This window comes from Triturus cristatus, chromosome 2_2 (genome assembly GCF_964204655.1).
Source record: "Triturus cristatus chromosome 2_2, aTriCri1.1, whole genome shotgun sequence".
Classification (NCBI taxonomy): domain Eukaryota; kingdom Metazoa; phylum Chordata; class Amphibia; order Caudata; family Salamandridae; genus Triturus; species Triturus cristatus.
Genome location: NC_140582.1, coordinates 56,140,046 through 56,157,754, shown reverse-complemented (window position 1 = coordinate 56,157,754; position 17,709 = coordinate 56,140,046). Strand labels below are relative to the sequence as shown.

At 46.0% G+C, this 17,709-nt stretch overlaps 1 protein-coding gene and 1 pseudogene across 1 annotated transcript in view; both read left to right on the top strand.

Moving 5' to 3' along the window:
* LOC146861822 (uncharacterized) overlaps positions 1-17,709 on the top strand; it is a 627,622-nt gene that overhangs the window by 326,680 nt on the left and 283,233 nt on the right. The window lies entirely within an intron of this gene.
* On the top strand, positions 12,821-13,266 carry LOC146861823 (protein cornichon homolog 1 pseudogene; annotated as a pseudogene).

Genomic DNA, 17,709 nt, shown 5'->3' with positions numbered 1-17,709 from the left:
AATAGTGAGTCGCAAATAAATTGTGACTCGCTATTTAGGAATTGTACATGGCCAACAGTGATTTTGCATGCGCAAACTGGTTTGCAAACCCGTTTGCGCATGCAAAATCACATCGTACATCTGGCCCTAAAAGATTAAACTAAGTCAATCCCAGAAATGCAGGAGGATCAGGGAATACCTCATCGATCACAGAGTTAAATACAAGGTGATAGTTCCACATCTTTAAAGAATTGTAATGTTTTGCATAGACTGTGACATCGATATATGATGTGTTCCATATGCGAAAAGGAGGATTGACGCTTCCTTTTTTATCTGCCTGGACCATCTCAACACGTGGAGCCACCTCAAAGATGTGACAGTTCTGCTACTTTCTTGAACATTGTTTTAGATGTTGTGAGTCACCAGTAGGCCATAATCCAACATTCTTGCACAAATGGTCTGTATATGATAGACAACAGCAGGGTGTCAATATTTCCAGATTTCACAGTGAAAGTGCCGGCACAGAGGACTCCATTTCCGGACGCGAAAAAGGCATTGCAGGAAGAAGGCATTCAATACTCCTTTCAATTTCCAGCCAAGCTCCGAATGCACCTAGATCGTAAATCTTACTTTATGACTCCCCGGAGGAAGTGTGGTCATGGTTAGAGATCTATAAGACAGGCGCACTACCTCCCCAACTGAAGCGGAAGAGATTGCGGCGATCTGCCCGGAGAGCTACACTGCAAAAATCCAACTCATCCCAGACAGCACAGGAATGACTTGCAGCAGTGAAAGAGGTGACAGAGGTTATGTCAACCCAGACAGCAAACAGGGGCGGCGAAGGGTCCTTAGTTAACAGGACTGGTCATTGGGACTCAGGGGAATCAGTCCAGAGTGGAGTGGTGATCCCTGTGGTGACCCCAGTGTCGGTGGATGAACTAATCTAACACCATTATGGGTGGCTTGATCTGCCCAGTGGTAAAATGGGGAGTATGGGGCTCCTTCTCTTCTGTTTTCATAGGGGCTGGTAGTAAAACCCGGTTGGGGATGACTTGTCTGCCGGGGTGGCACACATTGGCATCACAGATGGAGGGAAATCTTTGTCTGAAACCGGGGCCACAGGCTGCTATGGCTTCTGAGTACTGGGCCGAGAAGGGAGATACACGTATTTGTTTCATAGACTACCCTCACCTAGATTGCCCCTGCCAGGAAACTGGAGGAGGACATTATTCTTACTGGTTTTCTTTCACAGGTTTGGGTCTTCAGCTGTTACAAAGCTGCCCTCGGGTGGGGAGTTACTTATTTGGGGTATTTAGTGCGGGTCCAGTGATCCCTGTTGCTTTTGTAGAAGGTGGGGGGGATTTAGGGGTGATTGGGGTGGTAGGGGGTCTTAGTACACGGTTATGCGATGTATGAAACAGCTACATCATGAGGTGAAGTTGTTGTCCTGGAATGTGAGAGAGATGGAGTCAGCAGCTAAGTGCCATGAAATTCATAACTACATTACCCATAGGGAAGCACATAGAGTGATGCTGCAGGAGATCCATCTAACTGCTGAGGAAGGGGCCAGGCTGTGACGTAAGTGACCGGGCCAATTATATGCCACCGCTTACTATGCATTTTCAAGGAGGGCATTGGTGTGGCTCAGGTAAAGTGGAACGCTCTCTAATTGACCCTGCAGGCAAATACGTAGTAGTGCAAGGCAGACTGCTGAACAGACAGCTCACACTATGGAGTATTTATGCCCCAAATCAGGACCAGCAGGGCTGTTTTGGAAAACTGTCCACACCCCTCTCATCTCTGGGTATGACCAACCGCCTAATAGGGGGAGACTATAAACTGCATTGCGGCATTGAACAAGATAGGTCAACTCTCCCGCTATGTGGCATATTAGTTTCCAGGGTGGCAAAGTGGTTCAGGGAGTGCTTGGAGCAATGGGAACTCATAGACATCTGGAGAGTGCAACATGGACTGTTAACAGGATTATTCTTACTATTCTCACCTTTACAGCCTCCACACCAGATTAGATATGTTTGTCTGTTCTGCTCTCCAGGGCACAGCTGTAATGCACTTTGAATATTTGGGGTGCACCTTATCTGATCACAGCCCACTGCTACTGTGTTTTTGCCCTTTGGTGGAACTTACCGTGACTTCCACATGGCGGCTTAACCCTGCTTTTCTCGAGGGTGAGGGATTCTTTACGCACAATGATTTCCGAATATTTCCATGTTAATCAGGGTATGACTGCCACCAGGATAGTAGAGTGGGAGGCATTCAAAGTGGTGGTGAGAGGCCATTTCTAGGGGCAGACATCTTTGAGAACAGCCTAAACAATCAGGGCCTTAGACTGTTGGCGACCGCTGAGACACATAAGCAGTTAGAAGATATGAGGGGGGAGTATAAAAAGGCACTGGAGCGGCTGTGATGCTTAGATCTGCCCGAACATCAGCCACAAGTCCATGAAGAGGGGGCAGGGTGGGTAGGTTACTTGCATGGCTTGTGCACCCCAAATCTAGGGGATCACCTATTATGCAGATCATGACTGCAGAAGGGACGTTGCTGTACTCCATTAGGGCCATAAATGGGGCATTTAGTGCCTATTATGAGAAATTATACAGAGTTCCTCAAACTCAGGTGGTTCACCCAGAAGTTGGTCAGCTAACACATTTGGTTCAATTTTAGACCAATCACCCTCCTCCTCATGTGATGCAGTTTCAGGAACGGTTGTATGGTATACAATCTTGGTTCATTTCGCTCATAGTCAATCCACATTTTGAGGAAAAAGACTGGTCCTTCTTACTATGACACACGCACCAGCTGTACTGAACACACGTCCAGCAGACACCCTGGTGACAGGGCAAGCCAGATACTTTATTGCTAGCCTGCTGAGCTCTGCTCTTTGGCGCATCTTCCTATACTAATACATCAATGGATTTTGATCCACATAGACTTCTTTTGGATCATCCAGATACTCCTGGAACATCCTGTGGATGGGCATTGGTTCTTCCACTTGATCAACCTGTTTTGCCATTGCCTCTGCACTGGACTTGAGCTCTGCCAATTGAAACCAATACAATGCAGCAGTTGGGTCCGCTCCTTCTGTTGCTCTGGTTGATGGTGTTGTTAGATGCTGTGAGACAAGACTGCCCTATCTGGAAATTGAAGTGGCACCCCAGAACTGTGGGGTGGGACTTGAAGTTCCAGCCGTTCTTCTGCCACACCTCCTGTTTGCTCTACCATCCACCTCTTGTATTTTGAAATATCCCCTTCAGAAAAATTAAAGAATGTGGGCAGAATTTTTTTGTACTGAGGATCAAGTAGTGTGACATGGATGTACTCTTTGGACTCGATGATGTCACGTTGCAGCCCTATATTTCTAGCCAAGCGAAGGACTAAGATCTCAACCAACGCATGCGCTTCTGTGTTTTCATTCACACCTACGGGGTGAACCTTTCAGAGACCCTCTTTATCTGGTTGTGTAGGAGATGCAACAACAGGGTAGCCAGGCCCATCATACTATCCTCCATGCTAAATTCCCATGTGAAAACCTCAAAAGGGAGTAGCATCTGTCAGGCAGTTGACTAGGCCGAATTTGTTCGCATCCATAGCTTTCCCAACTGCATCCCCTCCTCTTTGAATGACATAGTCATCGATCTATTTCTACTGGCAAGCAGATGTTGCAACATGTAAAAGGTGGAGTTCCAAAATGTTGGCACCTCCCGTATCAGGGCTCTATTATTACGCTGAATGATCAGCCCCTGCTTCTGGGCTTTAAAAGAATGGCTGAAATTAGTGCAGATTCTCCTGCAGGTGGTCAGTATGTTGCAGACTATGTATTTTTGAGGAAGTCTTGTACCACGAGGTTGATGCAATGGGCCAAAGACAGGACCCTGAAATATCCTCTGTCTGACATGGCCTTGACTATGTTACTGCCATTGTCCATGGCAACAAATCCAATTCTGAGACCGCTGGGTTGAAGCAATTCATACATCTTGCTGTTTCCTCCAAGAGGTTTACAGCTGTATGTGATTTCTCCATCATAAACATGGCCACTGTTGCATGCCACCTAATGCTCTTAAATCTTTCTTCAGAGCAAAGACCTGAAGATATCTTTTGCTTTACCCTTCCAAAAGAGATCTAGTGTGCAGTGATGCACATGTAATCAGTCGCCTGACAACTGGTCCACATGTCTGTTGTCAGGTCGATGGTGTGAACACTTTTCTGCCAAGCTTGTCCAACCAACTACAGCACATCGTGATGCAGTGCTGGAACAGCCACTCTGCAATTACCGGTCCTACTTGGTACCTTCCATTTTGGGCAGATGGCTGCCACAAATTTTAAGAATCCCAATCCTTCCACAAAAGAAAAAGGGAGGAGGTCCAGCACTAACATTTTTGCCAGCTGACCTTTGTACAAGTGTGCAGTTGGGTGGTTTAGCTCGTAGGGCCCCCCACCCCTGAACATGCCCGTAATAGTAGCCCAGATTTTCTTCTTTCCTTGGGGCACTGACACAGATGTCTTTTGAGAAGTAGATGATAGTGGTAGACTCAATGTGCATCGTGGTGTTGGGGCAGTCACTCTATGCTGTGGTGTCTCCATCTCATTCTGAGTCTTCTTGTGCCATTGTGAAATCACTGAGATGGGCAAATTCGCTGGCACACTGCTGGGAACAGGGTAGATTTCACCCTCTTCTTCCTCATTATCACCTTCCACCATGAATGGACTTGTAGCTCATGTACCCCAGTTCTCCTCACCACCAAGACCACATTCAGCTATGTTTTTAAGGTGCTCCTTCCACTTGACTGTGTTGTGTTCTTTTCATATGGGTCATCTGGCCTCCAGTACCATAATGTATACCAGGCTTACCTTTACGAACATTTGTGTATCAAATGATGCATACTGCAAGGTGCTCCCCCTCTTTGCTAACTGTAACAAAGTCCCACATTAGGGAGGAGTACTTTTTTACTGTGCCACTGCCAATGCCTGAAGAAGAACTGGAGATAGGCGGGCATGTCGTCAATTGCCTCTCTGCTTTTCCTGAGGCAGGGGTTGGAGCAGGTCTCAGCTGGAGCAAAGCAAATATGGGAGCTGGTGGTGGTGCTACCTGTGCTACTTCACTCAGAGCTGGTTGAATAGCAATATCAGATTCCTCTGTGTCACCTTCCACCATGACTACCTCCTCAATCCACCTCTTCACCCCCCTCCTAAGTTTAAGTCTTTTGGGAACTTTTATTTTCCTTTGCCTCTTCTGTTGTCTCCTAGTCTCTGTCGGGGTCTACTCCATGTCCCTATCATCATCATCAGAAGTGGTGCTTGGAGAAGATGGTGCAGTAGTACCATGTCTTTTTGTTGCTGGAGATCTGGGAGCCAATGAGTCTAAAAGAGGCAGTTCAACTTCTTGCTCGGAAGGGAGCGCAGCCTCCTCTTCTCCAACATCAGGCAAATGCACTATTGCTGGCTGCGGCTGCTGTCCACATTGCTCTGTTTCCTGAAACAAGTGTGTATTACTTTGTGAAAGGGACAAATCCAACTCAGCATCACTACTCATCTGCGTCGACATGATTACACTGGCTGCCTCACTGACAAATATCGTCCTGGGCTTAGGTTGGGGGGCCGGTGCTGTTGATGCAGTGCTGCTCACAGCTTGCTCACCAGAGGTCGGTGTGGCAGGCACAACTTTCCTGAATAATGTTGCAGTCTGCTTGCCAGTGGTGGAAATCTGCTTTTTCTCCTCCCTTCTAGCCACTTCCTTGACAGCACCTTTCTTTGGGGCCATCTTGAATCTGTCAGTTGGCAGTGGCACTTATCTTCACAACACGCTGAAGAGATGACTGTGTTGCATAGTAAGCCATGTGTAATGTCATGCACAGGCCTTCTGTCTGGCAGTACTGTGGGTGATGTGTCTTCTCTTGTGCACCTAAAAGCAAGCAAGCAAGAAGAAAATCAATAAAGGTTGGCAGTGTTGCAGTTCAAGTAGTAGTACAATCAAACAATATCATTTAGTTTGGTTAATTAGCAATAATACAGTCTAACTGAATTCATAAAACCACATCAACATAAACTTTCATTGTGTGTAGTAAACTCAGGGAGGATCAAAAAGAGCAACAGCAACAACATACAGATGCAACTTTTTGCTCTATGTGCATCACATTGGGATATGTCACTCATGGTGGTACAGGTGACAAGGAATACTAATTAGACAATGAATGCTGCTGTGCAGTGCACCTTTTTCAGTCGTGGGGTTGATGTCAGATGTTAGGAAAATAGAAAATATTTACTTTATTTCAAAATAGAAAACCTTGAGATTAAAAAAAATGAAAATAACAATTAAAAAAGTAAAGATTTTAAAAAAATAAACTGAAAAATGTAAATGAAATAATTTCAATCACTTTTTCAAAAAAAATATCATTTAAAAAAGTTAAAATAGAACACATTTAACAAAAAAAATGTTGATACAATTTTTTTGGGGGAAATATATATATTTATATTTTAATTCAAATAAAAAAATTACAAAAATTTAAATAAAAACCTACAAAAATATTAAATTCAGTAACGAAAATTCAAAAAATCTAAATGAAAAAATGAGAGATAAGTAAATATATCCACAAGGATGTTAATTTATTAAACATCTTTAGTTTTCAACCATACAGGCAAACATATGGCTAAGGACCACACTGGCTGGACACACAAAACGGCTCCCTGCCAGTGCCACATGGTCATCAACAACAGCTGACGCTGAGCAAGGAGGCATGACCACAAACAGGGAAGACAAGTAGACCTATGGCAAAGCACACCGGATGGCTACACAAAATGGCCGCCAGCCACATGGTCAGCACAATAAAAACCAGCAAAAAGGCATGGCCACAAACAAAGAAGACATGCAGGCCTATGGGGAAAGCACACTAGCTGACTACGCAAAATTGCTGCCAGCCACATGGTCACAACAAACAAGCAGGAGGCCTGGAAAACAATGAACACATGCAGGTCTTCGGTGGACACTGACTATACAAAATGGCCCCTGGCCACATGGCATGGGGACCAACAAAGGCAAATGGTGGCCTATGGAAAACACACACACACACAGTGGTCAGACAAAGGGGTCACGGTAACAAAGAGAACACAGCATTAATTCCGTAATGCCAAAAAATGAAAATGAACAGGGCTAATAATGTTTACAACAACACACATCCTTCAAAGCCATCACTCCACCTATACACTGCATGCAGGAAGAAAATACAACGTGAAATACAATTAAAAAAACACATTTTGTATTTGAATCCAATGCCGCCCTTGCCTAAATTATGTTTTAATTTCAACACAGAAACAGTTGTTTCATGCACTCATGAAAAGTACAGGGCCTACTGACAGGAATGCCCATTGGTAGACTACGCCACAGTTATTTAAATCAATATTGCAAATTTATTTAAAAATGTGGAGAAAAGTTTGTAAACTGCAACATTTTTCCTTCACAAAAGAAGAAATATTAAATGCAAAAAGCCCAGCAACAACCAGCAAGGAGACATGGCCACAAACAGGTAAGACATGTAGGCCTATAGCAAAAGCACACTGGCTGGCTACACAAAATGGCCACCAGCCACATGGTCAGAACAATAACAGCCAGCAAGAAGGCATGACCACGACCACATAATGGAGGGGGTCAGACCCAATCTGACCTTCTGGGCCCACCGCCTAACAGATCCACTCTTATTAACTCTCAAGTAGGGATAGATTACAGCCTTGTAATCTGCCTCACATTGATGCTGCAAGTTTAGTCTCTTGCGAACATCAGCGAAGTAACTGTTTAGTGAACACGTTTGTATTAAGCGTTTTCGTGCATGTTTCTGTTGGGGCACCAACATATGTAAGGAAGTATACCCTGCCAGAAAATTGAGGAAAGCCGTGATAACCTGTATGTTAATTATCCACTAACCTAAGTGATTCCCTTTTATGTGAAGATATAAGATGCCTCAAGAAGCCTTCTTCTGCTTTTAAGAACCCCGTCCAAAGGTGAAGAACCCTCTGCCTATATGTAAAATGAATATCACTAAGGCCCAGCTCTAGCCTCAAGGCTCTACTCATGGAGCCTGTGGGCAATCCTAACCATTTTTTCCAAACTCCATAATTTGCAGGCGTTCAACATTTTTTCTAGCAAAACCTCGCACCCGTAGAGTAACAGAGTAACTACTATTGCATTATACGTCTATCTCAGCACTTCAACAGACTTGTAACCCAGAGCTGAATCCAATCTCTGAAGTGCACCAGCAATCATCTTGGCACTAGATTCTTGCAACGAGACATGGGCACCAAAGTCAAAATTGTGGCTAAATAGCAGTCCTAAATATTTGAATTCCCCAACCATCTCCACTTGATCACCATCCAGCCACCACCCAAACCCTGGTGGCCACCTGTTACCCTTTGAAAAAACCATGGTCTTTGTTTTCGCCGTATTTATCTTTAAATTGTTTCCCTTGCTGTAGTGTGAGAAAGCAGCAAGTTGCCTCTGCAAACTGACCGGTGTTAGATCTAATAACACAGTGCCATCTGCATTGCATGAAACAAATAGGCTCCATCCCTAAATCAGGGGGATAGTATCTGGCCTGATTTAGGACTCCCAAGGCATCTGCTATATAGATAGAAAACAACAGCAGAGCCAAAACACACCCTTGCCTCTACCCATTGGGGGTGCTGATCCTTTTGGACAAGACCCCATTACCCCCCAGTTCCACTCTAGTCCATGAGACCATATGCAGTTGGACTACCAACTTCAAAAGACCTGGTAGATTTTTTTATTTTTCCCTCTTTTCCCATAGGGAAGATCTATTAACAGTGTTAGACACTGTTGACAAGTCGATGTAAAGCATGTAAAGTGGCTGCTATCTTTTGAGGGCGTAATCTTCCGCCAGCAACTTTATGATCACACAACCTTCTGTAATTGAATACTCTTTCTTGAAGATCATTTAGGTGAAAGGGAGAATCCTAGCTATGTGCACCCACTCTTCTAATTTACCCAGCAAATGCCTTGCATACATTTTGCTTTGGATATCCAAAAATGTAATCATGCGATAGCTAGAGGGCAGGGCCCTACCACCCTCTTTTAACTAAGGCACCCTCATTCTACATTTCCAGGTTTCCTACAAATCATGCCCCTCAATTATTTCATCAAGCAGCGGTACCAGGGTCTGTGTCCACTGGCGGGAGTTAGGTTTCATAATATGTGAAGCAATGCCTTTTGACCCTTTTAGGTTCCTCATCACTACTTCGATACCACTAACTGTAGGATGCGGAAAGCTCTAACCCCTCACCCTTATCGTTCAAGCTCGTCAAGCTTGTACCCGCAACCCTCCCACCCGTATATTTGGCTTTATAGACATCTGAGATGTAACTGACCTACGTTTCTTCAGGAATTGAACCTGTTGTCATATGTGCGGTTCACCCGAGAATGGTGTTTGAAATACTCCAAAAGCCCTTTAGGTTGCCAGTGCCCTGGGAAAAGTTTGCCTTTGTCCATAGGTTCTCTCTTTCCCTCCATTTGATTTGCTGTATATCTTTCCTAAAGGCTTTCCTATGCTATCTTACCAAACTGTCCCTTTAGTCCCTCCTACTCGGAGTGCCTCATGTATTCTCTTATTAAGCGTCGCGTGGGCCTGTGATTTTTCAAACCTCAGAGGGTCCTCAGCGACCCTACTCTCCTGTTCAGCGCTACGGTTGCCATAGCCCTTATGGAAGAAATGCATTTTTCAAAGGCCTGGACCGTGTGCTGTAAGTGTGAGCTGGATTGCGCCTTCAGCAACTCTTTTATGCTATGTATAATATGACATTTTACTTTGACAGACCGCACTATTCTACAGTCATTTTTACAGTAGAAGGGCAAACTATTGGGCCACTCACGTCTTAGTTTAACCACCCTAAACAGTGAGAGAATAAGAGGCTTGTGGTCATTGCCAGTACAAACACCCTGTGATAGATCCTTCACGATCCCGAAATGCGGCAGCCATGACTACTTTATCATCCTTAATAACCGACTGGAGGGACTCAAAAAACTTCCTTTTGCAGCCCAACTATCTTCTAGGATAAAAGATTAGCCCCGGAAGCATCAGGATCTGTAAATGAGGGCTTTTTAATGACTCCCTTTTTTAATTAATTGCCCCCGCAATCCACTTGCAGTTCATTTCTATCTTCCCTGTCAGCTCCACCCAGTTAGTAAAAATGTGTCTGACTTAGTTCTTCTTCACTACAAGGAGCTGGTCAAACCCTAATCCCCAAAGCCCTTCTGCAACCAAAGGCGGGAGCACATAATTGGTTAAGGATGGATAAGACTCCTGCCTGACCCCACGACTCGTTGCGGTGGCTGGATGATTTAGCAGGAGATCCTTCTGATGTAGGGGAGCGGCATAAGCATCAAAACCTGAAAAACGGAGCAAGCCTAATACTTACCACTGGTTTTGATGAGGAATTACCCCTGTAACTCAGGGCATAGGCTTCCCTGAGGGAGCGCAGGAGGGAGGCCTTATTGTCACATTTTCATCAAAGGTACTCCCTGCATGGACCTAGTAGTCCGAGGGCTCCCTGGCAAGTATTAGGCTTGCTCCATTTTTAACTCACAAAAGAGAGCCTGAAACAAATCATTGACACGCACGCACGTCTTTGGGGGAAGTAACCTCTCTACGTCCCACCCTGACGAAAGCCCGAGACCTATTTAGGCCAGTTAGTTAGGGCTGAAACTTGTTGGTGCTAGAATAAGGGTCATAGGACCATTACATCCTTAGTCACCCTATCTGTATATATTTTACCCTTCCCTCCCACTCCATTATTAAAGTTTTCTTTAGGATTGGGTGAGGAATGTTATCTTTGATAGTACTCCCTCATACAAAATAATGTGCTACCTGAAAAACTGTTGAGCCCACCCCGACCTTTAGCAGTCGGGGTGAGCCCTATGATAAAGCATGTCACTATTGGAGCGAGTGAGGGCTATTTAAAGAAAAGGGTCTTTTTCACTTTCCACCCGTAACAACGGGTTGGACACCAATCGATTATTTCACTTGTGAACGTGTTCATGAGAGGATCACCATTACACATTTAGGAACCCCCACCCAGTCGGGATCGCTCTTGAGTTGCTTTGAATTACACAGTGAAAAGCAACCATTCGACCAGTGAAGGGACATTCTTGTGCATAGGATTACATACATGCTCCTGTTCCCGGCTCGACTGCGAGTGATGTATAGCTCCTGCACCATTTTCTTCGACATGCCAGAAGAGCTCAAATGAATTAAGATATCTTAAACCTCATACTCCACCGCATCTTGACTTGGACTCCTCGTCCTGAGAATCCCGCCGAATGCAAAAACAACAGAAAGATAAACTGAGACATTGGTCCAGATTGACATGGTGCTTCAAGGCAGATGACAAGGAATGCGAAAAGGCTCCCGCGGCTGAGGTCCTTAACCCTCACAAATGACTGAATATGTTGTCTGGGGAATAGACGTTGGGACTTTACCAATATTCTAGAGTTGCTGTATGTCGGTGCTACATAAGGGCTGGTAGATTAGGTGTTTTACTCAGACCCTTCACATTGACACTGAGATGCAGGGGCATTTGGGGATTCATTGGATGGACTTTGTTGTGTTAACCCCCTGTTGGGGTCAGCACAGCTTACCATCCACGACAGATGCTTCAGTTGTTATGAGGTATTGGGGTCGGGGTGAAAAGTTCAATGGGGATAACATTTTAGTTCAAACCAGATGCACAGACTTTGATATCCCAGGAAAAAAAATCCTCCGTCTCATTGAAACACCATTTTCGATCACTACATGCTGATGCCGACCCGGACGGTGAGGCCCCATCAGGACAAGTACACCTTGTAAGCTAGAATGTTAAGGGCATGCTAGATAAAGTTAAGTGAGGCACAATGCCCCGTCAGGCAAGGCGGATAAAAGCAGACATACTGCTGCTACAAGAGACACTCCACATGTGCAACAAAACTCCCTGTTTTGCCGAGTTTGGCTAAATGCATGTGTCTCATACGGGCTTCATGAGAGGTTCCAGGGGAGTAGCAATCATAATACACCATAGAATAGCATCTGCACTCATTTGCTTGTGGATAGACCCACAGGGAAGGTACATTCTGGTTCACAGGATTCCATCAAGAGAGCAAATGGTGATCGGCAGCTTCCACGCCCCTCCTCTCAATCAAAGCTTTAGTGATCACCTAGTAGATATCTGGGGGCTGCTACCTGAGGGACTTGCGGTTATGGAAGGGGATCGGAATGATATAATGAGCATGTCCAGTGACTGATGGCGAACCTCTGGGGCTATAGAGAATCCAAGAGGATCGCGGCTAATATGCTTAATTGACTTTGTGGGCTGGGAAAATACCTAGAGGGCTCATTACCCACATAATACAGGATACACCTATTACTCCTTAGTCCGCGATTCTTTCTCTAGGATAGACTATATCTTTATCCCAGATCACTGTAGTCAGAGAAGAGTAGAAGCCACAATCATGCCCCAGGGGTTGTCAGGTCACTCTCTGATTGTGGTACAGTTCTTGATGGGCCGGAGCCCATTTTAGTGGAGGTTCTCTCTATGGCAACTACAACACCAAAGCTACAGAACCCACATTCATAATACACTGACAGACTAACTTACCCTTAATATTGAGACACCTTCCTCTCCGGAAATAGTATAGGAGGCCATGAAACCCACTATTCACTGGGTTGACACGAGCTATTGCGTAGCAGAACGTAAGGGCTGTAAACATAACCTATTACAATTAGAAGCCCATATCATAATGGTAGGAAGACAGGGACGGGGCCTCTGTCATCTCCTTTCAGCACTTTGCACAATGGTGTTTACGTTGGAGGCCTTTTGTTATATGCTGGCTCTGCTCTAAACGGCGACTCTCATCTTTTTCGCAATCTGGCATATTATTGCGTTTGATGAACTGAAGACTGATTACAAGAACCCTATAGACCAGTGTAATACCCTCAACCCTCTTGTTCTTCCCGAGTACCTCATCCATGCCTTCTTTTGTGTCATGTTTCTCTGTGCTGCGGAGTGGCTTACCTTGGGACTTAATATGCCCCTATTGGTATACCATATTTGGAGGTATATGAGCAGACCGTTCATGAGTGGTTCAGGACTGTATGATCCAACAACTATCATGAATGCAGATATTCTAGCATATTGTCAAAAGGAAGGTGTAAATTAACTTTTTACCTTCTGCCATTTTTCTACTACTTGTATGGAATGATTTATGTATTAGTAAGCTCCTAGGAAGACACCTTATCCTATCACCCCAGTTCCAGTTAACTGCATGCAAAGGCCACAACCGAAAAGCAGAACAAGGACGTCTAGCAGTCTGCAGATTGCAGCAAAAGAAGTGATGACGCCTTTTTAAAAAAAAACTTTTATGTTTTCTGCAGGTGGAAAGAATTTTCATGGTCCAACAGGACACCATTTGAAAAGAAATGAATTCTAAAAATAATGCACAATTATTGCTGAAATATTTTAGGATGTTGTCTTCAATTTGTTGCCTTCCCTTTCTTAACTATTATTTGAACATGTTTTGTGCTAAAACGGTTGTGTACAAGGCCATTGGAATGGCTCACTTTGGATTTCAAGTGTGTTTAAATTATTCTGGTTATTACGGATGCCTTTGTGGGGCATCACCCAGTAGTGGTATTGGCTGAATGCACTGCAAACCTATTCGATGTTTTCAAAAATGCCATAACAATCAATACATTTCCATTCTTGAACTGTCGTATACAAGCATTGGGGTGCATTTCTCTGATTCCATCCACATTCCATCACGCTTTAGAATACTTGTTACCTTTCTCAACTGTAAATGCCATATAAAATTCATGCTGACTTAAAAAAACAAAAAAAAAGGAAGACAGGGACGGGTAGATAGAGCACACGTGACGTGCGAACAGCTGTCTTACCCAACAACCGTTTCGAGGCAAATTAATGGAAGAGGCACGATGCGCATATTTAGCATCCCAGAGCAGGATCTATTAATGGGGGGATAAGTCGGGTAAACTTTTATTTCATCTGTGCAGACAGGCTACGACACCAATCCATCTCCCTGCAGGATGCGACTCGCAAGGAGCGGTACTTAAGGACCCGGTAGAGATAGCATGTAGCTTTGCAGTTTTCTCTGAGGCCCCATACACATCCTAAGAAATCATCAGCCCCTATTTTACTTGAGAGTTGTCTCGAATATATACCTCCAAGAGCCGTGTCAGATCACATGTGGAAGGCCCTGGATACACCTATAACTTTAGAAAACCTAGCAATGGCAGTATCAGAATTGTAACTGGGCCAGGCACCTGGCCCCAACGGGTACCCCAGTGAATTTTATAAGGTCTACATGCCCCCGTTAGGACCCTACCTCCTTAATGTCATCCAAGAAGCAGTCAAGATAACCTGCCTCCCTTCAGATTGGCGACATGTTGAGATAGTGGTCTTCCCTAAACCAGGCAGACTCCCCGAACAACACGCCTCCTACCACCAAATATCCCTCCTAAATATAGTAGCAAAATTACTGGCCAAAATCCTCGCGAATAGACTAATACAACATATGCCGCACTATGTCCATCTGGACCAGGCGGGCTTTCTGCCCCATCGTTCTACCCGCCAGAACATCAGAAAGGCCCACAATGCAATAGCAGCAGTGGGCCCACTGGGCCGCCCAGCCGCCTTGTTGTTGGCTGACATGGATAAGGCCTTTTAATCGGTCAGCTGGAAATATCTATTCGCATTGCTAAAACGATAAAACCTTGGCTCGCGCTTTATGGCATATGTTTGGTTACTATACACGGATCTGACCGCATCCATACAAGTGGCTGGTAGTGTCTCAACCTCCTTTCTAGTTGGGCACCTTACTAGACAGGGATGCCTCTGTCTTCCCTGTTATTCGCACTGCCAATTGAACCTTTGGCCACCTGGGTCCACAGGGATGCTCTGGTTAGAGGCTTCGAATGGACGTCGGAAATCTTGAATCACATAGCATTATATGCAGATGATTCTCTATTGATCTTTACAGATCCATATAAATCAGGACTCAGATTCTACAGATAATGCGGGTTTTTGTAGGTACATCCAGCCTCCATATGAATGTCCATAAATTGACCATTTGGCCATTGCAGGGAACACTTGGGAACAGTAAATGGGCAGCAGATCTAATGCAGGCCACAGAGGGGCTGCAATATCTGATGGCCTTTTTGTAAGATGATCAGAAGATATCGTGGGACGTAACATAGGCATGACCAAAAAGGTACAGACAGATATATACGACCCTGGACGGGATTGCTACTATCCCTCAATGGGAGATCTGCATATTCAAGATGAACTCCCTCCCACAACTGCTCTACCATTTGCAGAACTCCCCTTATCCGGTTTCACTATCCTGGTTCCACCACATTAATGCCATATAAGGACAGTTCCTGTGGGGTGGGAGGACATCTTGAGTTGTGTTGCTTCGTACATGCTTTCAGTCCACATACTGCAGTGGAATTGTAGCCGTAGATGTCCAAGCCTACCACGCGGCATTACACCTACAGGTACTGAATGACTGGTGCTATGGGTCGAGGGAGGATCCGGCCTATGTCATAGAGCGATGGCTGGTTGATGACTCCACACTCACCTCATACTTATACACAGTGCTTGAAATGGAAACATAGAAGTGCAGGTACTCTGTAACAGAGTACATACTTGTTTCTGAGAAGTGCCGGTGCTCTCCAATGAAAAGCATTACGTCTCTCTCGAAGTGCCGGTACTCTCCCTCTCAAAATAAAAAAGTGCCAGTACTCCGTACCTGGCTGTACTGGCCCATTTAAAGCACTGCTGTTACAGTAGGCCAAATACCCAGGCCCTGCTGCCCGCAACCAGAATATTGATACTTGGCGGCAATCTTTCCGAGGGATGGGCTGGTGGGGACATATCATGCGTGAAACACCACTATGGCAGAACAGACTCCGGCCCCACTTAGTGGATCTCACGGGTTTCCGTGGGTTGGATCAGATAGGGATTTCCACCATTGGGGATGTAATGCATTGCCTCAGACTCAAGCATTCCAAGATCTAAGAAACAAATAGTCAATGCCCCACTCCCAGTTCTATAAATATTTACAATTTTGCCACGCCATCATGCCATACATAACTACGATTGAGTCACTTCCAGACTTAAATCCATTGGAGGGTAAACTCCTGATGAGAGACGTAGGCGATCACAAGATTTCAAAAATATATCAATCTCTCATTACACACAGCAACACCACACTCGAGACCCTGAAGAGTTCCTGGCATACAGATAGAGGCCCTCTAGATACTGATGACTGGAGTGAAGCTCGGAAGTCCACACGGGGGCAGGCATGTTATCACACTTAAGACTGATTAAATTCAAATATTTGCATAGGGGGCGTGGCTTGCCAGCTGAGGATGGTAGACATGTGAGCGACTATTTGCACCGGCCTGCCATTTATCCGGCAAATACCAGTGGAAATCCTCCCTTGATGCCATGAGGCGACTGGGCTGATCTCGGAGGGCTATTGCCTAGAGGATTTCTGTGGCTTGGGGGGGCCGTGCCTGCAGCTGAAGCGGCACATACGATTGTGGGGTTTGGACCGGCCGAGGCCTTTGTCTAAATCCCAGGGCACGGTGGACCTGCTGTGGTGCGTCCCCTCGGGGGCTGCACTATATTGCTGGTGCCCAGAGGCGGGACGACTGATGCGCCCTGCTGGCCCAGGGCCGCTGCCACCCTGCCTCGAATGGAGTGAACGGAGAACTGGGGACAGGCGAAATCCATCGCGTCCTGTGACAGAGGCCTGAAGAGGCCCGTGATGCGGCTGGGCCTGGGTTATGGCGTGCTGGCTAGATCCGGCCAGAAGAGTCATCCTGTGGCAACCACGAGCTGGTGAGTGCGACCGTCACATTTTCGGGGCCCAACTCGGGGTCCAGTGCTTAGTGAGGGGACAGGGTACAGCAAATGCGCCCCTGGTGGCTTCTGAAGCCCTGACGCTGTGAAAAGGGAGTTTGGATTGCCCCTGCGCCCTTAGATTGGTGGTGCGCTGTGGTGCCTGTTCTCCTGTGGGGTGGCTCGGAGACCGACTCTGACTGTATGGGCCCTCCCCCACACCGGCAATGTTATTCCTGCGCTGTGCTGGGGGGTGCATGGGAGGTTGCTGAGAGCGTAGGTGGGACGTGGGGTACAGCGGAGTTCAGCTGAGCAACCTATATGTGGCGCTTGAAGAGGCTGGGCTCGGAGTGCGGGGGTGGCTGGTGGAATACCCCGAGGCCATGAGGAGCCAGACAGTGTGTGCCTCTAGCACTCGGGGCCTAGCTCGAGGCTCGGTGATCTTGCAGTGGGATGGTGTGAAGAGGCCAGACCCCGTTGAGCCACCAACCTGCTAGAGCATATCCCCTGGAGGGCAGATCAGTTGTGGTAGGGCACCCTTGGAGCACTGAACTGAAGCAGTCGGGCTTAGACAGACTGGTGGATCCGGAAGGACCCCCCTCTTGATCTCTGGTGTACGGGCAGATCCGTGAAGAAGTACGCGGGATTGGTGTGCTGAGGGAACCTGCTTTTGTATCTGGTGGGGTCAGGTCGATGGACACTGTCTTGGGGCCCCCACACTCACACGCACTCTGTGTCCTTCAGAAGCTATGGAGATGGGTAAAACAAGGCCGAAGCCCACTGGGACTGCCCCACAGCAGGAGGATGATTTTAATGAAC